The following is a 24604-nucleotide window of genomic DNA, read 5'->3' as shown; positions in this document are numbered from 1 at the left end:
CACTTGTCTTGTGTCATGATGGACTCTGACTGCCTCAACTGTCCAGAAGAGAGGCCCATTCATTTGGTAAATGACATGCCCCCGAGTCCAAGAAGGCTTGAAAATCTGGCTGCTTTTCATATAGAGGAGGAACAAGGCTTAGGCCGACTGAGAAGCTCTGCACTGTGCCTGGCTGCAGTCGCTCTTCTGCCTCCGACTGCCACTGGTTCACATAAACAGCCCATTGTAAAGCAGCCACATGACACTGCGGCGCCCTAAGTGCTTATTACACATGGTGGATGTCTAGTGTGTATACTTCCCTGTTATAGACAAATCTAAACACAACTTAAGTATACAGTCAGAAAAGTGAGCTGGACGTTAAATCGAATAAACAATCTCGCACATTCTTCCTCGGAGATGACTGACAAAAAAATACTGCAGCGTGCTTGAAATTCAACTGTTTCCAAATTAGCAGAGTCTGCGCCAAAACTGTAGCATGAGACATCGACCACAGAGGCTGGAAAAGGAGAGCGTGGTGTCACGTTTCTCGAGCAATAAGCATCTCATGGGCAGACAAAAGATCCACATGCCCCCAGGACCAAGAGTGTCTAATGAGTGTTTTTACAGTTCCTCTGGCTTGCCTTAACCACACCTGGGTCACAAAGTATCAGCAAATTATTTTTTTTTAATCCTGCTCTGAGACAGAAATGTAGGTCACGTTATGTCAGAGGTCAATATGTCGAGTATGAGAAGGTCGACATAGTTCTAAAGATCATAAGATCTTCTTTTAGGTGAATTAGTGAAATCTGAGTTAGGTTCTGTGCTCTGATCACCAGATCTACAATGTGAAAAAGTCCATGTCTGCATCTATTTTAACAACCTTTTATTTACTAAAGCCTTGTGTTTGATTTGAACAGCTTAATTCAAACCAAATGACACTGTACGGTTACAGTTCAGCAGGGGACCTAATAAAGATCACTACATGCCTTCAACACATTACACTGAGTGATGTTTCAAAGGATCATGTGAGGACAAGCACCGACTTGGTTAATAACTTACTAACAAAAGCATTTGAAAGCACAGAGAAAGATTCAAAAGCAAAAACCAAGAGCAGAAAAAAGGCAACACGAATTCAGAGATCCTCTTGTTAATCTACAGAAAACGACCTCCTCCGACCATAGCGCCGCATTCCAGGACATACATAAAAATACACTCACCGCAAACAGACATCTGTGTGCCAACAGCAGCCATCCAGTAGTTGCTCTTTAGTTCCACCACAGTTCTGTAAGTGAATGGCTCCCTTTGAATACTTAACTCAGTTTAAAGAGTGGAGGACAATACATCCTGAAGTAAAGGGGAGGGCAGTCCAGCGTGCATAAATTAGAGGGGGAGAGGGGGAGGGCAGGTTGGGGGAGTTACAACCACATTTGACGCTGCTGCTGCTGCTGGGTGGGGCACTGTACTCTCTCCAGCTGCAGCCCACAGGGACTGGCTGACTCACATGTTCAAATAAACCACCACCTCTCAGTGTATGAAAGTGTGGCTGCATGTTTAGGTCTGCAGTGGAGTTAGGAGAGTGATACATCAGGGGATTTTTTTCAAGTGTGGTTGCTGGTCATGAATGTCTCCCTCTGCTGATATGGAGGCTCTTCAGATCACACCTTAGCAGATGTGCACCCCAGGGGGTACTTCTGCTGTAGGCATGGGATGAATGGAAAGATTAGTAAACCAACTAAATGAGTGCATCTATAAATGATTAAAATAAATCGGTAAGTGTCAAAAGAGATTAGTAGTAATTGGTATAGCTGGTTAAAAGGACAGCATAAGTTTATCTATACTACTAATAGATTTAACAGTAGTACAAAAACAGCTATTACTGACATTCATTTAGCTGAATGTATTTGCTACGATTGAATAGAAAAATTAATCCAAACATTCACAGCTGGACTGGATGAAAAGTTATTTTGAAAAATTACAAGTGTTGAAGAAGAGCCCAGCAGTCTTTTTCCTCTTTAATGATCACCTTACAGAAAAGGGAATAACATGAACCATAATGAAAAGGTACAAAGAAACAATCCATATGACAGATCAATAATCCGGATGGTCCTCAGATGTCAGCCAGCATACAGTTTTTGCCCTAATTCACCAGCAGGTGGCAGCAAATAGCAGCTCTGTCTCCCCAACTATTAGTTACTGGGCCGCCACATAAAAGGGCGGTGAAGGTAATGACAGTGGGACGAAGAGCCAAGTAAACTGGACATACTAGTTTGAAGTGCCATAAAAGATAAAAATAAAAAAAATAGAAGCAGTAATGTTTCCTCTGTGCTCACTGCTGTAGTTTATCTCCATAAAAAAAGACATGTTTACATTGAGCATTAAGTATAGGTATCAAGGCGGTGACCTCATTTGCTTGCAGTATTAGTCAGTCAGATTAACCCAGACTCTCTTTGTCTAATCGTGACCCTACACGCAGGATGTGTATTATTCATCCTGCGTGACTGACCAGTGACTCCAGAGCAGCAAGTACCAGCAGCAGCAGGAGGTACCAATACCAGAGTCAGATCAGTGGCAGGAGGCTGCAGATTATGCCGAGCTGCAGATGGATGGTGGAGATGTTCGAGGGCTACGTTGAGCGTGCGGTGCCAAAGGGCCGAGGCAACTGATGCCAGAAAGGGCAGTTTTCCGCCTGGCTACACAGCGGCGGGCTGCTTGTCACCTCGGAGCACAGGAGAAGCCAGAGATTGACGCCATCTCCTTTTCTATCACCGTCAAGTCTCCTGACTGTGTGCGCGCCAGCTCTGTGTGCCCGAGCGCTCCTCTGAGCTTTGATCCCCGAGGAGATCGCTCCGTGCGAGAGACACATTCATCTGCGTATCTTTCAAAGGCAAATCATGTCATCGCACCTATCATTGTTCATCAGCTGCATATAAAAATTAAATACAGAATATAATATTAGTTAGCTGAGACGGTGCACCTAAAATGTGACCATAGCAGTAGAAATGATGAGTTTATCCAGTCCTGTTTGTACAGGAAAGGTCTTAATCAGACCACACAGGAGATTAAATATTAAAACTGGAATCATAAGGATTTCAAATGCTCTGCTCCTTGAATTGTAGGTGAATCACTGATTGCATTTAAATGTACACTTCTGTACAGTTATTGTGTTAGTAAACACGTTTAACATTATATTTACAGCGCATATATCTTTCCTATCAGTCTGTATTGTATTCACATAATGCTACATACATAAAATATATCCTGAGGATGTTACTTTATTCTGCTCCAATGGTTCAACTGCTACGGCTGCTTTTATCTATACAGTCTGTACATTTTGTGTTGTTGACAAGCTAAAAGATGCCTAAATTTACATTATCTATACTTAAATAAAAGACATTTTTAAAGCTTCAAGATGACAGCAGCAATATTTATTATAACCTAAAACACTAGTGTGTGGAGTGTGACAATTATTCCAGAATACCTAAAGGCCTCGTCTAGATCGACAGCCCAAGGGTCCCCTAAAGAGAGAGAGGGGGGGAAAAAAAAAAAAAGAGAGGATCAGTGGAAGAGCTTAACTATTCAGGTCTGAGTGGTTAAGTGGATTTTGACAAGTCCCAAAGGGGAGTTTGATGAGAAGGGTCACACTATGACATACACGCTGTCAGTCACACACAGACAGAAGGAAAGGAGGATACCTGGCCTTGTTTGAACTGCATTAGCGAGGTCTCAGGCACACAGCTCTGTTCCCACTTCTCGTGCTGTCAGTCACTGAGCAACTGCTTACAGATACAAAAGGCTAGCTTCACTGCATAGGACTTTTTGGTCCTTCTGCAATAAAACAGAATTGACTGCAAGCAGGTTTTCTCACATTGCAAGAAGGTGCATGGACAGATTTTTCGGAAAAAAAAAAAAAAAAAAGCCAATTAAAACCACCCCTGTTGTCTTCAGGCAATGGAGACAAATATAAAGATCATGCCACAAAGGGAAAGCAGCCAGGGACCCTGATTTAAAAAAAAAAAAAAAAAAAGGGTGCATGTGAAACGCCTAAGAAGATTAAAAGGGCAGACAGGAGGCACAGAACCAACCTTTTGTCGACAAGACTAACTCTTGCAAATCCCAATGGGATTTTAAACATTAGCTGAAATCACACAGGATAGATTTAAGTGCAGGAAACTACAGACTCCAACAACCACCCGGCTATGAACTGCAACACAATGCACATCTGGAAATATGCATCATGTATAATTATAAAAGCATCTTGTAGATTGTTCTGGATTTTGTTTTGAAGTATCTTGTGGATTGTCGCTGCTCCTTGGAGCATGTTTAATTCAAAGTTTAAATGGCGAATTATCTCCTTTAAATTTCAGTTAAATTACATGGATGGAAATCCTCTGTGTATTTAATCCCTGCTGGATGGCAGTGCGTTTGTGGTCTGAGCGGCATGTAGATTGTTCCCATTCCTTCGAGCATGTTTAATTCAAGGCTGCTGAGAACAAGAAAGAAAGAAGAAAAAACAAAACAAAAACTGTGCATACCGCTCCTTTAAAATTCAACAAAGTTCATACCAAGAAACGCCATGTGTATTCATACGTCGTAAAAGGCTCTGTGAATGGTTCTGGGTTTGTCATGAAGTAGCTGTGGATTACTCATGTTCCTTGGACCATATTTAATTCAAAAGTGCTGAAATCACTTCATCTGCCCCTCACCCCAGTGCTCGGGTAATTACCCTTGTGCGGCTGCGCTGCGCTCCCTCGAGATGTGAGAGTCAGCTCGCAACGTCTATGGCTGCATCGGGTAAGGGGCTCCGCTCACCCCTCACGAGAGCCCGACACCCGCTGATCCTCCTGAGACGCAACGCAGGAGTCAAGGGTAGCTGTCAATCACGAAACGTAAGATCACGAAGCCTCAGAATGAGGTCATTCTTCATGGTGTGAAAGCAAGCAAAGTGGCCTAAAAGCAGGAGAGAAAAAACCCTCTGGTGGGCTTTTCTCTTTTAAACATTTCATGGGAAAAACACGGAGAGGAGGATTTCGCTTGACTTGAAAAACCTTATAGCACAGTGCACAGCAGTAAGTGATATGAAGAGTAGCAGCAGACTAGACCTTTGGCCAGAGAACAGATTAGAGCAACCTAGGATGAGTGAGTAAGCACAGACTGGTAAAATTCTGTTATTTTAACATTTAATCTGCCAGTCAAATAAAAGTGCATAAGAAATACCAAGAATATGAGAAGGCTCAGTTTTGAAATCAATATATGCTTTGGAACAAGAGAGAAACCTAACAACTTTTTTAAAATGTACTTAATTTTTTTTTTTAAATCACCAATTTAAAACATCTATGGAAGCCCGTTTCTGCCACTAAAACCCCCCCCCAAAAAACCCCAAGTATCAATAACTCAAATTTTCGATTTATTAACTCAAAATTTTGACTTATTAACTCAAAATTTGGAGAAACATAACTCGAAATTTAGAGTTAGCTCTACCAATCAGTAATCTACGTGAATGAGGTTACTTTCTTGTTACCCGGAAGCATATGCGCAGACTAATGCTCACTCAAAACCGGATCGCAACAAATCTCTTTCGCGAGTACGTTTGCGGATAGTAACGCAATGTGATTCAGCTAATAACACAATGATTTTATCATTTTTGAAGCCACGCTGAAAATACTCAGCAATCTGTGGATTCATGACTGGATGTAATACTGGTAGCTTAGCTGTAGCATTTGTAGCTGAGGGCTTCAGCTTCCGGGTAACAAGGAAATGACGTCATTCATGTAGATTACTGATTAGCAGCACTCGAAATTTCGAGTTAATAAGTCAAAATTACGAGAAAATAACTCGAAATTTCGAGTTAATAAGTCAAAATTACGAGAAAATAACTCGAAATTTCGAGTAATGGATCCTTTTTTTGTGGCGGAAAGGGGCTTCCATAACATTCAAAAATCCAATTAAAGCTAAAAGTTTCTGGGAGTTAACGGTTACATATTGATAAAACCGGCACAGTATGTTTCCAAGTTTTGAGTCGAACTCTGCTAACAAGCAGAAGCTGATGGAAGACAACTGATGCACAAACAATCCAGACGAAGCAGTATGTCGACATAAATTCACTTCTATAACAGTAACTGTTTTTGTTCATAGTGATGTTTCCAAATAGATCCTTTTTCTGAATATCCAAACTGGTTGCTGCCTGTCTACACCAATCACTCTGTACATGTCCAAACAAGAATCCGCTTCCCAAGAAAAGGGACCATAGGGGTTGGGAGTGGCCATCAGCCTGCCCAAACTCACACAGCTTAAGAGATGGGGAACACCCCAGAAAGGCCACCAGTGCAATACACAACTCCAGTATTGATACAGGTTGATATTCTTGGGTTATACATAAAAACAAAAATAATTTGTTAGCAGTGAATTTAAAAAACTAGTTAGCAACATAATAATACCACCTCCATGCTCAGCTGCAACAGACGATCGGTAAACAATAGAGCTGAAGCAGTATGCTATAACAGCGATCCCAAACCTTTTTTGCGCCGGTTTAATGTCAGACAATTTTTTCACGGTATCGTGGATAAATTCAACAAAATAAAATGATACAACCAAGACAAAAACTGTGGTATTTTCTAAATATAAAATTAAAAATGAATTCACTGTGTAATTGTTTAACTTTATTAGCAGCAGCTTCCTGAACATGTTACTCTCAACAACATTGAGAGTAACATCCTCCTTTCTGCACCCTTTCTGCTCTCTGGTTGCTAAGGTAAAGCGTAAATATTTCTTTCAAAATAAGACACACGACTACAACACAGGAAAAGAAAACCATAAATTTCACACCCGAGCCTCAACTCTCGTGACCTGGTACCAAATGACTGGTCCGTAGCCCGGGGGTTGGGGACCACTGTGCTATAACACCTATGATGGTACGATTTCCACATTAGCCCAAGGATCCGCTAAAAATATACATATAATCACCAACCACTTTATTAGGTACACGTGTTCAACTGTTTGTTAATGCAAATATTTAATATGTTGATCACTCAATTGGCTCATCAAAAGCTTGGAAAAGAGTGCAAAGATGCTGTTGGTATGGCGAGTCGTGATTCTGCTGCAATATTAAGATAAGCTCAGAATTTAGTGCAAACAACATGAAAGCATGGAGCCACTCTGCCTTGTATCAACAGCTCCGGCTGATGACGATCGTAGTGTAATGATGTGGGGAATACATTTGTGACACACTTTGGGGTCCTTAGTACCAAATGAGCATCACTTAAAATGAGTGGAAAATGAGAATGAGCTCACTGTACTCAAATGGCCTCCACTGTCAGCAGATCTCCATCCCGCAGAGCACCTTTGGGATGTGGTGGAAAGTGAGTTTCTTATGAATGTGCAGCTGAGAAATCTGCAGCAGCTGGGTGATGCCATCATGTCAATATGGACCAAAATCTGAGGAATGTTTCTAATACCTTGTGGAATGAAGGCAGTTCTGAAGGAAGGAGGTCAAACGCAGTACGCAACAAGATGCATGTAATTCCACACTCTGTAATAGGCTAATAACAAAAATGGCAGTTGACATACTTGGCTGACCTGACTCTAGACACAAACAGAAGACTATTTACCTTGCAATGAGCCATGCTTCACGGAGAGTGACGTGCATTTGAACTACATTTTCTTGGGAAGCAACTAAAGCTCACTGTGGAAATTCCTGAGTAAGATATTCCTGATATTCTTTGTCTAGCCAGATCCAGTGTTTCCTCTACACACGCCAGATGGCTTTCTCCTCTGGGAGATCTTTTTGTCAGGGACCTGCATCTTCAAACCTCAATGATGAGATTCCCATGTTCAGAAAACTGTTCTCACTGATTGCACATGCCTCTTATGACAGAAGCATACAGAGCTGCTGACAACCATTCCTGTCCAACTCGATTTGCCTCCTCCAAACTCTCAGTGTGGTTAATTGGTCTCCTCCACTGTCATTCCAAGGACATCCACCTTTCAGCCATTAATGGATGCAAACCGCAGCTAGTCAAACATACTCTGATGTCATGAAAAACTCTAAGACAAACACTGAAGAAATGTATTTCCATCAGTGGTTGTTCTTGTGATGCTCTTCTTGTAATGCAGCTTTTAAAACTTGATTTCTTACGTTCAAACATTCACATCAACACTGTAAAAATATTACAGTGAAAGCATACTTAACTCTAACGTAGTGCACTTTCCTTACACTTATTTTTATGTCTAAAACAAAGGGGGTTATGGTAAAGGAAAGAAAATGCATGACAAAATGCTTCACATTTCTGGCTTAGTGAGTAAATATACATAGTCACTCACCAGAATTGATTGCTTGCTCAGTATCAGCCCTTTTCCCCAAGATGACATCAGGTAAAGTGTTGAGATTTTCTCAGCCTCACTCTTCAATCAATATACCCTATTAAAGTTTCATGTAATTTAAAAATATTTATTTAATAGTAAAATGCCACAGTGGCTGTTGCACAGTGTGAAAATGATGTTTTTTTTCCTCCTGCTGTTTCCCAATGAGGGTTTAGTTAGAGCCAAAGGAATCTTTTAAAGCCAGTTACATTTACTCAGACATAACACACATTTATGAAGACATTTAAAAGACATTGTATTCCCATTATTCCTATGTTGTCAAAACAAACAAGAAACAGTTTTTAAAAGCTTGACCTTGAAATAGACATCAGATATCAAATCTCACATGGTATTTTAACTCTATGCTTTAACTTCATATGTTGAAAATATACACCACACTTGTAAGAACCATGATTGTTAAGTTATATTGGTTTTTGTCCATTTTTGGCTAATAAATCATCGAGTTGACCTTCGATGGAAGCCAAATCTTAATAAACTTAACATCTCCTCACTCTATACCCTTACAAATCTTATCAAATTTCATTTAAAACTCTTCAAGTGATCTTGTTTGTAAACCGAATGACATGCACATAAACACTAATATAAGCTTGTACTTATAATTACCTCCTTGGTAAATATGAAACTAGCTATACTGTGAGGATAAAACTTTAAATGGCTTCATTAAACAGTCGTGAAAAAGAGAATTTCACTGAATTCTCTGCAGTGTTTTGAAAAACTAAGTAGACCCCATGAATCAACAGCTTGCAGAACTACTTTCACTAGAAATAACTAAGAAATCCTTTTCTGTATTACCTTATCAGTCCCTCGCATCATTGTGCAGGAATTTTGGCCTACTCGTCTTTATAATGTCGCTCCAATTCATTGAGGTTTGCAGGCATTTGTTTATGCACAGCTCAAAGTCCTGCAAAGGCATCTCAATTGCGGTCTGGGCTTGGACTGACAGCCATTGCAACCAGTCAATCCAATCTTTTCCTTCTCAGCCCCTGTTTGATGATCTTCAGATCAAGATCCTGTAAGATGATCCAGTTTCAGCCAAGCTTTAGCTGTCAGACAGATGGCTTCACATTTGACTCTAGAATACTTTGGTCTACAGAGGAGTTCATGGCCATCTCAATGACTGTTTAGTGTCCAGGTCCTGCAGCTGCAAAACAAACCCAAATTATCACCCCTTCACCTCCGTGTTTGACAGCTGGTATGAAGTGTTTGTTCCGATGTGCTGTGATTGTTTCCCCCCCTAAATGAATGCTGTCATGTCCTTTAAGAGAGAACAAGCTTTCTCCCCGTCTGCTTCTCTAAAATGTTACATGTAAATGCACGAGACGACCTTTCAAACAAGCCATACTTCAGTCTTTTTCTAATTGTGCCGTCATGAATTTTTGCATTTAACATGTTAACTGTAGACTCTCAGAGGCAGCTCTAGGCATGTTGTAACTTTACCTTTTATAACTAATGTATACGATTCAGATAAAATGACCTTTTACAAATTGTATTTTTGAACTTAAATGGTTTTACAACAACTTTCATTAGATAAAAACACAACTGCCACTATGTTAATCATTCTACAACTATTTCTACTTCTTTCTGTTTTTCTTTAAATATTATCAGTCCCCTCTCAACTAACTAAAATGTCACATAAAAATAAGCTCCTGCATGAGAGCATCTGAGGAGCCATGTTGTATAAGTGTTATATTAACTTTAACAATGCAAAATGCTTAAACCGTATCAAAAACAAGCAAAAGCACTCAGGAAAAGAAATTCAATAATCAAATGAATGCACTGTAAGCTCTCTACCTGCACAGCTGACTCTACAATCCACATAATACTTTAAGTGGCTCCTAAATGCATTTTACATCAATTGATAACTACTAATCATACATACAGAACGACTATCTCTACCCCTCACTCTAGCACTTTCGTCATCACATGCAACCCCTTTCTTAAATGACTTTCTCCTTCCTGCTTTGCTTATTCTCATCGCTTTTGGCCCATTTTTCTCACCACTGTTCGTCTTTATCTTTCTTCCTTCGGGCTCAACATTTCTAAAAGGAATAATTTTCTCCATTATTTCTTTAGAAATGTCACCCAGCCTGCCTGCCACTTCAGACTACAGTCAGAGGATACATTAAAAGAGGAATTAGCCTATTATGTCATCTATTCTCAGAGGTTCCAATGTAAGACCGTGGTTTTAAACAGTGTTATTACAGAAGATTATTACATGCGTGGACTCTAGAGGTACATTTGGACTTACCTTTAATCCTAGAGGTGAAATAAAGGTGAGTAAGACGGGAAGAAATTTCTTTAGAATGCAGAAAAGTCCTACAGCCACACACAGATGGGAACTTTGGTAGTAGAATCATTTAAATATAAAGAAATAATATAGTGCAGTGAAAACCAAAGTCCTGACTACTAATTCAGGACTATACCTGCATATTTATAAGCCTAGTACCATCAGACATGCACTCGCCAACCACTTTAAAGGTTCAGCTGCTTGCTAACTCAAATATCTAATCAGCCAATCATATTGCAGCAACCAAATGGCATTTGGACATGGTCAAGAACATCTGCTGAAGTCTAAATGGGTAAGAAAGGTAATTTAAGTGACTTTGGATGTAGCATGGGTGCTGGTGACAGACAGGATGGTCATCAGGAACAGGAAACTAAGATTACCGTTCTAACAGCCTCACCAAAATTTGACAACAGATGATTGGAAAGTGTGGGTTATTGCAAGGAGTCTTGACTTATGCCGAATTCTGACATGGGAGGGTCAGAAATTGGCACAAACAACACACAGGCATTAATTCTGCCTTGTATCAACACTGAGTACCAACTGAGAATGTTACAAAGTTCAATTAATCTCAAACTGGTTTCTTGAACATGAGAATGAGTTCAGTGTACTCCAATAAAGCACCTTTGAGATGTGGTAGAAAAGGAGATTTGCTTTACACATGTGAGGCTGACAAATCTGCAGCAACTGTGTCATACTACCACATTAATATCGACCAAAATCTCTGAGTGTATTACAGCAATCTTGTTGAATTTGTGCCATGAAGAAGGTGAGTGTATGCACAAAGAATCTGAAGATTTTAAGGCGTCATTGTCAGATGCTGAATGTTCCCGACCTCAATTTAATTGAACTACAACAACAAGAACGGCAAAAGATGTAGCACTGCAATACGTGACAAGAAATGTAAACACATTTTAGTGCCAAAAGTTGTTCGTTTAGCATGCAAAACCTGATCCATATTAGATAACTGGGTGTGATTGATCCAACACAAACAGGCCAAGGCAGAAATCTCCATGAAGAGAGGCATGGCACATTCTGCCAGAGCCAAGAAAACATGAACTCACCTATTTGTCAATTTCCCAAGACAGGGCATGAATCAATTTATGTGAAACTCTATTCTCACATGCGAATAACGTTCAACAAGTCCGCACAGAAATGCTTTCAGATGGGTTTGTTTTTAGGAGAATGAAAGGAAAGACGGAACAACATGGAAAGTTTGTGGATATAAATGCATAAATTACACAATGAGGAAAAATGGCCAAAAAAACCCTCCAGTTTAGTGTATTAGGTGTAAGGATTGTCAGCCATTAGTATTTCCCCTACTGTTTAACCATTTTAAAATAAATAATAGCTGCTGATTAATTCTTTAATAAATATTGAGACCATTTTCGAGTGACATATTTTGAACCACAAATCAGCTTGCAGACAAAAGCATTTTTAAAACGCAGACTCAGCTGCAGACCTCTGATCCTCTCTGCCACATTTGGCAGTGTAATTATGTGTGGAGAGATCTAAATGACCCTGGTTTTTGAGTTAGCTTGTTTACTGCTGCAATTGGCCATGCACTGGCTGCAAGCCTTTGGATCCTGCTGATACAAGCATAGATTAGCAAACACCCCGCAGAAACACAACCAGCTCGCATTTTATTTTCCCCTGTAGTTTTCAGGTTGATCGAAAAGGAGACTGTTGCATGAATAACATCAAATGTTTCAAACCAATATGACTTGGACTATTGCAAAGAAAAACAACTACAGTCTGTTATTATCATGTGCATATTTTTCCTTTTATGCAAACATTTAACAGATGAAATCAAACAGGAAGGTCACCTGTCAACTTCTGCTTCACCAAAGGTTAGAAGGGTAATTCTTTTATTTGCTCTGTCCATCCTGCAGGCCCAGCAGATACAATACCTGTCGTACAGTTTCCTGTCATTTCTCACAGATATGCACAGTTTGCGTTTCTTTGTAGATTTGCTATCACCACTATCACTGGAACACCCACATCCTTTCTCTATGTTTGCTTTTTAAAAATAGGTATAAGTTAGAAACATGCAGAGGTTGTTTAGACCACACAGTTTCCATGCAGACAGCTGGGAACACGTTAAAATAATAACGCCATGGTTATCTAGCTGTGAGGAAAGGTTGGCTTACTATTGGTTTAGCTCAAACCAAACAGAGAGAGTGGCCAAAAAAAAATGAGCCAAAACATCTCTGCAGCGACTGACTGGAGCTTGTACAGGTACAAGGGAGCAGCTGTTTATATGGCACACTGTCAGTGTTGCAGCATAACAAGCTCTAATTAATGTATAAACTGAACAGCATCACTCTAGGCAGGCTCTGGTTTGCAAATACAATTGTCAGAATGACAGATCTTGGTCAATATTTGCTTTGTTTATTACTTTACTCATTGTGAAAATGAATACATTCAACTAAAGTAAACATGGTCACATTTTTTGGAATAAACTCTCAGGCAGACAAAGAAACTATGCTTCCAAACACAGCTCTCATTTTTATTAAAAGATGACATCAAAAAATTTGGCAAATGGTCAGACTCGTTTCTGTGGCTCCTCCTCTGAACAGCTTTCCATCACTCTTTAAAATCTGGCCAGCGTGTGCGACACTGACACAGCCGCCAGATTAACCAGCGAAGCGGAAAATAACTCCATTTCGCAGTGGACTTTGTCCACTGGGCATCATTAGCTCATACCGAGTAGTTACTGAGGACCCCAGATGTTGTTCAAATGTTAACATCAAGGTTACATGAAAGGTTATATGAATACATCATTTAAATGGACATCTAATGAGACAGCTAATCTTGATACAATACTAAACATAAGATGGCATAGGATGGAGACCAAACTGCTGTTGTTAGACTGGCAGTTTGAACGTGATTGTGTATGGATGGGAGTACTAATAAAAGTCAAATGTAATTACAATCGCAGCACTGCATGGAAGTAAGAGGACATCCACTGGATCAAATTTCATTCATGGCAAAGGTCCAAACGCTGTGGTGGGACCATTCAGGGTAAATGGGGCAATGGCTGTATAGTAGAAGCAATGCACATGTAACCAAAGTAGGAATCCACATAAAACTATGGAACAAACGGTCTGCCTTCAAGTCAAAATGTGGGTAAAAGCCTTCATTTCTGTCAAAGTATGCAGTGTACAAACACTCAGCTCTATTTAATCTAAAAAAAAAAAACCAAAAACCTTTTATTTGTTTGAACTGAATTCAAATGTCTTTCAGGTATGACATATGTTTGCACAGTCGGTCTGAGCTTCACTAGAGGATAAAACAGCTTGACAGCTCCGGTCTAGAAATTTTGATGAATACATGATGAATTAGAAGACAGTGATCTGGGGCTTTAAGCTACTTTACAACTACCACCATCATCCACTTTAAACTTTAAATATCTAATATTTTGTTTGTGATTTGATTCTTTCATTCATTTCCTCCAGCCTCAATTTCATGTTGTGTTTAATGCTGAGAGATAAAAATTGATAACATTTGTACCAAATGACTCAAAAACTAGCAGTCCTATGATAAATCGAACTTTCAGCAAGTTTACAGTGTACGTTTGTGGTGCTCCTGTGGTTATAGAGATACCTTTCTTCCTTTCAGCATGACTTGAGCTTCTTTGTCGTTTTGTTTCTTTGCGCCCGCCACAGATCTCGTCAACCTCAGTCAAAGATTTTAACGTTTAGACAAACAGAACATACATGAAGTATTTCAAGTGCAATTAGATGGAAACAAAATGTCAAAAAAAAAAGAGAAAATAATCCAAACTGAATGTGTTTGATTTGATTGTTATGACATAATGGTTTCTACTCTGCATAGATGTGATGTTTTAGACCTAAAACCACTAACATCAACCAGGTTTATGCCAGCTAATGCATCTCACACTGTAGGTGCAAGGAAGCTTTATGGGCACTGAGCTGCAAGAGAGACTGTGTGCTGTACTGTCATCCATACGTGAGGAGCAGTTAATCTTATTAAATAAGAAAGGAATGCAGAACATTAAAGTTAGCAGTTGAAAAAACACTCCAACATACAGTGAGTTTAAACCATAAATGTCATTTCACAAAGTTAATAAGATAATAGATGAACACAGTCACGTTTCTCATGTCGATGTTATTGGCCCCTACGGAAGCCATTACGTGATTAAGTGCTTAAATAAAGGGCGCAGTGCATCAGATATGGCTGCAACCTTGACAAAGATATTAGGGACAAGGAAGGAAAGAGATTCTATATGTGGCACATTTTGTACACAGTATGTGCTTAAGACACTAATCCATCTCCATACCCTGAAGACACAATTTAATCTTAACTCCACCAACAGGAATCAACCTCTGGGTAAAGGAAAATTATATACCACACTTGGACTTCTGAGGCCTTAAATAGTAATTTGTTCTCAACCACGGTCACACATGCACAATAAAGAAATATCAACATGTCGAGACGCAGAGTAAGTCAGTCTTTATGTCTAAAATCCAGTGTGGGAAGCTGTAATAATAAAAACTAAGCCAAAAGCCAAGAAGCTATCTTTTACTTCATGGATTTACATCCATGATTGAACCTGCTCGGGTCTGTCTGTGTCTCATGTCAACCATGTAAAATGTCTTGCACTTTGAATCAATTTTTCTGCCAGGCTGACTCCAGAAAGGAACTTTAAAAAGCCGAAAGCTAAATGTCAGCGGCTCTGAGCTCTATCGAGTTTACTCCACTTCAAGTGCTTTCTACATGCTAATTCGCCGGGTCTATCTTGGGCACGTTTCATTAACAAACACTTTGAAGTCTCATATTTGAAAGTTCAAAACGTCAAGTGAGAGACGACTGATAAACATCAGCTGAGTGATACGTTCAGACGCACGTTAAAGAGAAACATCAAGGCATGATAAATATTCACTCAGTGGATCTGACCCACAAAGAGATGAAGCCTGTCTGCAGGCGCAGAAACACTGGCACAAACAAGACTTCCTCGAGGAACCACTGCAATGCCGTGCTGTGCATTTGAAGAATCAAACAATATAACTAGAAAAACTCTGAGGCATGAGATTGGATGTTCGTGCAAAATCCAGTAATGCAGAATAGAAAAGAATAGCCTTTTGTTTTGTCAGTGTACATGTACAACGAAGTTGTGGGTGCTCCACACCAACTGTGCATGGAGGGCTGACTCACAAACAGTGAGTCACCATGAGGTGCCGTGTGGAAGGCAGAGGGTCTAACAGGTGGTGGGCGGGATGCAGGGGTCACCTGTGAGTGCCCCGGTTTTCCTGAGACCGGAAGATCCGGCAATGGCCTCCAGGGGTGGCAGAGGGCAGCCAATGATTTTCTGGGGCAGTGTTACTTAACCCTCTGCACAGCCTTCCTGTTCTCAATAGTGGCCCCTGCAAACCAAACACCCAGGCAGTAGGAGAGCACGCTGTCCACTGAGAAGATGTAAAAGTCCAGCAGCAGCTGCTGGTCCAGGCTATGCTACCTCAGGACATGGAGGATTAGCAGCTGCTGCTGGGCCTTCTTTTCAAGGGCGTCGGTGTTGTGGGTCCAGATGAGTTTGGCGGAGATATTGGTGCCCAGAAATGTGAAGGTGGATACAGATTTCACCTGTTCTCCATTTATAATGAGATGGGAGTATAGTGTCTGTGCCTGTGTAAAAAGTAAACTGGTGTGATGCAGTTATTGTATCTAAAAACACATTGGGTGTTCAGTTTATATGCAGTGTATGATGCTGTTATCACAGTGATTTTGCAATGGTCTAAATATTCCTTTAACAAACAAGTTTGATGTTTTGTTTTTTATGGTTAATACAATACAGTGTATACAATTTTGATCCACTGGCCAAAGAAACTGATGAAAAAAATTAATTTGTTTCATTAGATGTTAATGATATATGTACTAACCAAACAAAATTTGTATGCGTTTGTAGAGACTTTTGGAGCCCTAATCATCATAATTATATCATATCTGACTCTTTAGAACAATGACCCATTTTTACTGTTATCAGTGTACAATTTTTCATTAAAACCACATTTGAACAAGAATATTAAAATGTGAAAATTCTCTTGGGATTTTCCCACACAACCATCTCTAGGGTTTACAATGAAGGATCCAAAAGAGGGATGCCAACTTTCATAGTAGAATGACCAAACTGTTTTGAGCTCATAGGAAGGTAATCTAACAGTAGCAGTAAATCTCTAAACACACAACACACTGACCCTTGAAGCAGATGAGCTACAGCAGCACAAGACCACACCAGGTGCAACTCTGTAAACCAAGAACAGGAAACTGAGGCTACAATTTGCATGGGGCACACCAAAAATTGGACAGCAGACATTTGGAAAAACAATTCCAGTAACATTCAGATGGTAGAGTCAGAATTTAATGTAAGCAACATGAAAGCATCAATCAATTCTGCCTTGTATCCATGATTCAGACATTGGTACAAGGCAGTATAGCATACTTTTGGCCCTTTAGTACCAAATGAGCATTGCTGCTGAACACATCCATCTTTTGATGACCTCAGTCTTCTGACCCTGTCTCAAAGTTTAATTTATCTCAAACCGATGTCATGTCCTGAGTTAAGCATAGTGTGACTGACACACACACACACACACACACACTTAACTACTTCTTTTCCATTCAGTTTGTATTTAAGAGCTCTTTTTAAACTGATTTTGTTTAATCCTGGCTATCTGTGCTTTTAGTAGAGATGGGCCTTTACAGAATATGATTTGAGCGATACAGTGGTTGATTTTTCAAACTTTAACCTCCTAGGACCTGGCGTCCACATATGTGGACATCACATTTTGGTTTATTTAGACCAAAATACTCAAATTTGCTCCATATCTACTTACGAGGACATTATACTGCTACTGTTCTATCAAAATTTTAAACGAATATCCTCATATGTGGCTCTCATTTTTCTTAAAAACAAAAATAAGGTAAAAAAAATCTGGTAATTCTTTGTTTTTACATTCATCAGGCCCCAATTAGCCAAAATATCAAAGAGAAATTAAAAATGCATGCCGTGGAAGAGTTCGGGTCTTAGGAGGTTAACACAAACAGCAGAATGCATTCACATATTTTAATTCAGTCAGCAGATGCAACATAAAAGGTCACACTACTGTACTACCATCTGTATGTACCATTTTTGATGTATGTCTGTGAAGGTTCTCAGTCATCCAGGTCATCGTAGTCAAAGGAGCTTGCAAAGAAAAGCGTCTGGACTTCTTTAAGTTGCTTGAAGACGTTTCACCTCTCATCCGAGAAGCTTCTTCAGTTCTAAGGTCAAATGGTGGGGAGTCCCAGATATAAACCTAGTGGGAGTGACCCCCCACAGAGGGACAAAAGGACCCCCTGATGATCCTCTAATCGCCTGAGCCAAGGTGTGAAACTGGGTGTGGGTCCCAATCAGCCAGAGTTTCGGGTGTGTTCATTTTTGATGTAATTATCTTGCTTTTCTATTATTTGCTTTTAATGAGAACTATGCTACCCAATTTATATATCCATATGAAGCAAATCTTATATGATTTATATGTATCATTTGCCTTTAGAACATACAGTAACACCATTCAACACAAATCAAAGTGACATTTCACTGTCATGTACAGGACTTCCAAACCATGCCACCATCCACACCACAACCTTTTCACTGAACTTAACATTTAAATGCCAACAAAAGCTTGGCATGGTTCATAACAGTGACATAATAACTATGTGGCATTTAAGAACTTTCTGCTAGATGTAAACTGTCTTGTTGGATAATAGTCAAAAAGAAGTATGGAGCAGACAAAAAAAAAAGAAAAAAAAAAACAAAAAACAGGCATTAATGAGTCAGGTTTCTCCATCTACAAATACATGATTTTAATATTCATTGGATGCATGGCTGGGGGGACTACCACTCTCAGTAATGAATCACCCTGACCAGGTTCTGCCAGACATGGGGCTAGAGGGCCTGGTGCAGCACACTGGCCTCATTGTGGCATATGGAATATTTTTTTAGCTTGTCTGCACCAATTCCAGTGAAAGTCGAGCCAACTTCTGAAACCTGCTGTTGCAAAGGTGAAACCCAGGCTTCACTATCTGCTACAGCTGTCATGTTTGGGAGGATAACTGCGGGAGTCTGCAGCAGCGTGGGAAGACAGGCCAGAGTTAGTCATGAATGCAATAGTTAATAGGCTTCCTGTCAGTCTGCCAGATCAGACTTAGAAGGTACCAAACCAACACTCACCCACTCCACCCCGAGGGTGTAATTGAGAAAATTACTGTCCAGAATACAAATCTCAAACAGTGGTGGGATAGTAGCAGTAGTAGTAGTAATAGCAATCAGACAATACAGTGTATTTTACAAAGACAGGCACCTTTGTTTGATCAGTGATAAATCAACTGAGAAGGAAGCTCTGGTGTACAATGGCACCCAGCATGTACATTATAATATTACAATATAAAAATACCTGTCTATCACATATATAGACATAATCATAAATCCACCCTATGGGCAATTTTTCCAGGCCTGTGACCCTTTTCAAAACCTAACAGGAGACCGCAACATTGCATTCACAATATGTGAACCTTCACAGTTTTGGTCAGACTGGCTCACCCATTAAGGAGGAGATGGGGTAAGTTCAGACATATATTTTTGTGCTATGATCATATAATAAGATTTTCACTGTTGTGACAGGAATTTCACAAATATGGGATAAATAACCACCCACGTGAATGGTCATCTTATCGCACTGGAGGGGTTTGTGTATCCCAGGAGCTATGCCTCTCCCAAGGCAAATTAATGTTGGGTGAGGCGTCAATCAGAGCCAAATTCAGGAAATCCTTATGAAAGAAAAAAGTTAATGAGGGGCCAGCTCAACCTGACTGAGACTGGGCTACTGGGGAGCCACCCTATAGTCAGGCATGGGGACGGGGCTCAAGGGAGAATGCTTGGTGGAGGTGCATTAGTCCAATGGGCCCATGGGACCCAGACCTCGGGGAGAGAGGTCTAGGTTCTCTGCTCAGACTGCAGCCCCGTAACTCTGCCCGAGCAAAAGTTCAGTGAATCAAAGGACTGACATATCAAATATCGCATTTCTCATATTTTATACTGCAAACCTATTTGAGAAAAGTCATTAGTAACTAAAGATTTAGAATAAATATAATGGAGGACACCCTGTGCTACAACTCAGCAGCAGTTATCTCTAGTCGAAAGAGAGAGGATGGCTGCGGCAAACTTTAACAATCTGGCAAATGTAAAGCTAAACAGTTTGTCACGATACAGACAGGTTTTATTTTAGTTATCGCTTTGTGAAATAAATCTAATGTGGATGGAAGCGGATAAAAAAAGATCACTTTTCTTCACATTTAAATTCAAGTGAAAATACTGAAAAAGTGACTCATTCGTGAGGATCCGTTTCAGGCAGTTTGCTTTGCCAGGGAATCAATTAATGAAAATGCCATTACTGGTCGAAATGAACCATTGGCTGGCCAGTCAACTTGCCCAACAGACTTGTTACTGACCCTGGGCCATCAGGCCATTAGTTATGTTGAACCCATCCATCCATCCCCGCTTATCCTTCTCAGGTCTTCTTTTTGCATATTCATTTAGAGCATATTTGTTATTGACCCAAATAGGTGTATGATCTCGATCACTTTTCACAAGGCTTATTCAAATCCCTTCCGTCCCTACCTTCCATAAAGGGGTTAGGCAGAGGTTAGGATGGATTTAACCAGCTTTGAGTGCAGGTTTTGCTATCATGTTTGAAAGGTTTCCATTTTTTCCCCCTAATCTCAGAGGAAGGCGTTTTCACAATCTAAACTGTTCAGTGAGGCCTGTGGATAATTCTGTATAACTGTGACATTGTTCACCTATGTTGTACTGCGTTTAGCCTCACCAGTCCGCATGTCTAGACAATACTAGGTAAGGAGCAAATGTCACTTCAATGTTCTTCAATACTTCATGATGCTGCGCTGCTGAGGCACCTTATGCCCTACCCATCAGACCATAAAGAAAGGAACACTGCTCATCCCCTGGTTCTTTGACATTTTTTAGATCACACTTCAAGGTCAGTCGTATTGTAGTGGGGTAGTGCACCAAACATCCCTGGCAACATATGGTTGCTACAATATGAGCAACTGAACTTGGGAAAATCAGCCACAGTTTTCTGATTAAAGCTTTTCTAAACAAGACGGACACAAAATTCAATGTGAATAAAATTACATCTTAATTGGAGTGAGTATTTAATGTTCCAGCGTCCAGTTTGGAGTATTATTCCCAGATATACATTTACTATCAGGATAATAATCTCACATTGCTTCCAAAGGTTAAGTCCTGAGGTTGTTTGCTTTTCAACATATGATCAGAGTTTATCTGTCATTGTGCTTTTCCCCACTGGTGTTAGTTTACACTGAAACCAGGAGATATACCAGCCCTCCACCACGGGGACACTTTTGTTGCAGGCTCTGTTTTAGGACAGCTCCACTGTGAGGATAGAAAATGCCACAGAAATAAATCAGTTTCTTTTCCTGGTTCGCGATAAGCTTTTAAGGTAATGAGTATGCACAACATTAATCATGATTTGCTCACTTACAGTAAAGGCAATGAACCTGCGCTATACTTTGAATTAAGATTAACGAATAAACTAAACGAATTAAAATTACATCAACTTTGTTACTTCTGATCGTTTGTTTAACCAGAAATTAGGTCGTACATTTGTTAAATACTTAATCAATTAAATGTTGATGCAGTGAGGGGGTGAGGGAGACTGGAAAACTGGTTTATGTTCTTCTTATTCAACAGCTGTTTGACAAGTTACGTTTAAAACACATTCAGATTTATGTTGCTATTGTTAGTCTCAGTTCTTATCTTTTTGTCGCTGGCGGATTTCCTGTGAGGCTGGTAAAAACATTTTTCACTATGGACTAAAGAGGACAGAAGATGACAAAAGCAAAAGCATTAAAACATGAAAGAGTCCTTTGCTGTAAATGTGTATCACTGCAGCATTATGAATACATATTGATTATATTTTATCAATCCAGTAGTGTTCTACTATTTTCAAGCACCCTAGATTTACTGATTTATTATAAAAGCACCATAGCAACTGATTGCCATAACAGAGACTTCTATCTATTCATAAAAACATACACGGCTCAGAGACACACGGCTTACGGCCCAAAGACTCTTATGAAACAGTTCACATTTAATTTCTGTGTAAAATTTTGCACTTTATTTAACTGCACGGACTTTAAAAGCTTTAGTTACTAGTTATTTATAAGATCTAGAGTTTTATTTTGAAAATGTGTAAATTATTATATTATATATAGACTAAGAACAAACATGAAACACTTTAGAAACTTCTGCAACAACTATATACAAGAAATGTTGGTGGTCTCAAGAAGCACTATCAGTGGGGCTTATACACCAAAACATACTAACATCCATCCATCCATTTTCTTTCGCTTTATCCGGGGCCGGGTCGCGGGGGCAGCAGCCTAAGCCCAGAAGCCCAGACCTCCCTCTCCCCAGCCAACTCCTCTAGCCTATCCGGGGGAACACCAAGGCGTTCCCAGGCCAGCCGAGAGATATAATCTCTCCAGCGTGTCCTGGGTCTGCCCCGGGGCCTCCTCCTGGTGGGACATGCCTACATACATATATACTACAACATACTAACATAACATATAGGTCATGTTGTCCTTTACTTAAATGGCCTGTAATGGTTAGATGTAAAATGTATCTGTCTCCATTTCATGTCACCTCAGACTTTAGTGCAACTCTGGGTCATGCCACCTACAGCTTCTTTGACAATTCTCCAGTGATGGGATGCACTCGTGATGGGAGGGAAGAGGAATGCAGAGCACTAGTGAGTGATTTTGCTGAGTGGTCTGGGAGGAATCACCTGCTTCTGAGAGAAGACCAGAGAGATGGTGACTGACTTCAGAAGGAAGAGGACGAGTTGTACTGCGCGCCTCACTAACACAATACTGAACATTTTGTCTCCATTTCTGTTCTCCATTTTCTGATTTCAGTAAAACATATACAGTTGTTTTAGCTAAAATCATAAACAAACTGAAAATGACTGAGAACTGTGTCGAGGGGGAAACTCTTGTATCAAATAACAAAACGATTTGATTTCAGGAGAAATCAAATCAACTAGTAATAGATTTCCAGCAGTTGTTGATCTGTTCTGGGGTAAGGTAAACCACAAGCTCTGCAGACATGAGCTGTATCATATCACCATGTTGGTAGCGAGGAACAGGGATTTAACAAACCTACATTATTTAGCCTACTTCACCGCTAAGCAGTATGCGCTGATTCAACTATAATTCAACCTGTTATTTTTGGGTGAGTTGCTGGGCAGCCTGGCAGCTTTGATCTTCAATAAAACACAACTCTAGCATACGACCTCTGTGGATGCAATACGCTGAAGAAAACACAACCACAAAGCTGAGACGAAGAGGATAACTAGGGTTCCACTACAGTTCATGGTTCAGCCATTTATCACAATAGTCATAACACATTATTATGGCTATAATGCGTCTAAGGTAAAAATCTGAAACCTGGAGTTAAACAGAATAAAAATCTTATAGCCAAAATTTCCATGTCTTTCCTCTGGCCTATAGTGCTTTCTGGAAGGAGACATTACTGCTAAGTTTTGTGCTTTAAGAACCAGAAGGCAAGTGCCGTCTAGTTCTATTATATTCAACCAAAGGCGAACATTTTCACAGCTGATATTTCCAAAAGTGGGCAGCTCACAAAAAAAGGCAGCTAGACGGATAAATGACTCCACAGCCTGGAGTAAAAGCAAACAAACAAACAAAAAACTTCATTTTATAATGGAGTCAACTGTCCCTTTGAATCTAGTTTTATTTATTGTGTGTTTTTAATGATGATGTGGTCACTTTCTGTTTTTGGCTGTCAGGCTGACAGTGTGCCGACAGAGCATGCACACTTCCGTGCACTTGGGAACCTCTTCAGATCTAGACAATTTACACAACTTAGCCACACTGAGGCGGGAAAAAAAAATGTGTTCTTCAAAAGGTTGTTGCATCGCTTAATGCATTTTATTCGGTCGGGAGTCCAACACAATCTCAGGTTTGGAGGATTTCTGTTCATATTTAACCATTTTTCCGTTTTCTTGTCTCCAGTTTGTGTGCATTTTGAGTTGGACTCACCAACATTTACCAAAGTTTTAGCACGTATATAATTTTTGTTTGAATACAATGTTTAGTCTTAGCCCAATCTTACACCTACTCTGAGAGCATATTCTAGACTGGCAGTCAGCTGATTTAGTCTTGAATATATAAGACTTGAAAACTTCTTTGTTATGCATGTACAAGAACACTAACTACACCTGAAGCATTTACAGAATAGTGGATTTATATTTACCTTCACACATTCAACAAAGACACGCAGAAGATTATGATTAGATCTTACAAAATGTAAAACAAGCCTACAAAACCATAAATACAACTAGAAGAAAATACAGTATAGAATACGACTGACTAGTCACACACCAAAAAAAGAAGTGTGGTTAAGGTGCTACGTGACAGATATGAAACAACTCTCTACTGAAGGGGGTGAATATAATGCTTATATTCAAATGTTTAAGTGGGCTTTAAATAAATATTGTTCTTAATTGTAATGACTGCAGCATATCAGCCTGTCATACTGGAAAATGATACACCGGTTACTCATACCCTCAGCATGGAACATTTTCCAAGATTTTAAGCTTCAGTCCCTTCATGTTAATTCCAGGAATTTAACTGAATAATTATTGGTAAGAACTTTTTTCCAAAAGTCCCGAATGATTAAACGTGTCACCTGATATGCTATTCGCAGCTCATGTCCTCTTATATCTGCAGGGCCAAAGAATCCTTTCTGTATATCATCACATGTAAGGCAGATTTTCTTCTCAGCCCTTAACATTTGGATCTGTTATATAGACTCACAGTTAGAACACACACACACACACACACACA

The 24604-nt window shown here is 39.8% G+C and overlaps 1 protein-coding gene across 3 annotated transcripts in view; it reads right to left on the bottom strand.

Moving 5' to 3' along the window:
• sash1b (SAM and SH3 domain containing 1b) overlaps window positions 1-24604 on the bottom strand; it is a 56352-nt gene that overhangs the window by 14610 nt on the left and 17138 nt on the right. The window contains exon 1 of one of the 3 annotated variants that reach the window (XM_005736660.1): window positions 1197-1333. The exons of the other annotated variants lie outside the window; for them this stretch is intronic. The gene's annotated coding sequence lies outside the window, so the exon portion shown is untranslated. Of the gene's footprint in view, window positions 1-1196; window positions 1334-24604 lie in introns of those variants that run through there. 3 annotated transcript variants of the gene reach the window in all.

The sequence above is a fragment of the Pundamilia nyererei genome, unplaced genomic scaffold (genome assembly GCF_000239375.1).
Source record: "Pundamilia nyererei isolate P.nyererei 1_Seehausen unplaced genomic scaffold, PunNye1.0 scaffold00070, whole genome shotgun sequence".
NCBI classification, from domain to species: domain Eukaryota; kingdom Metazoa; phylum Chordata; class Actinopteri; order Cichliformes; family Cichlidae; genus Pundamilia; species Pundamilia nyererei.
This window is presented reverse-complemented; position numbering and strand designations above follow the sequence as displayed.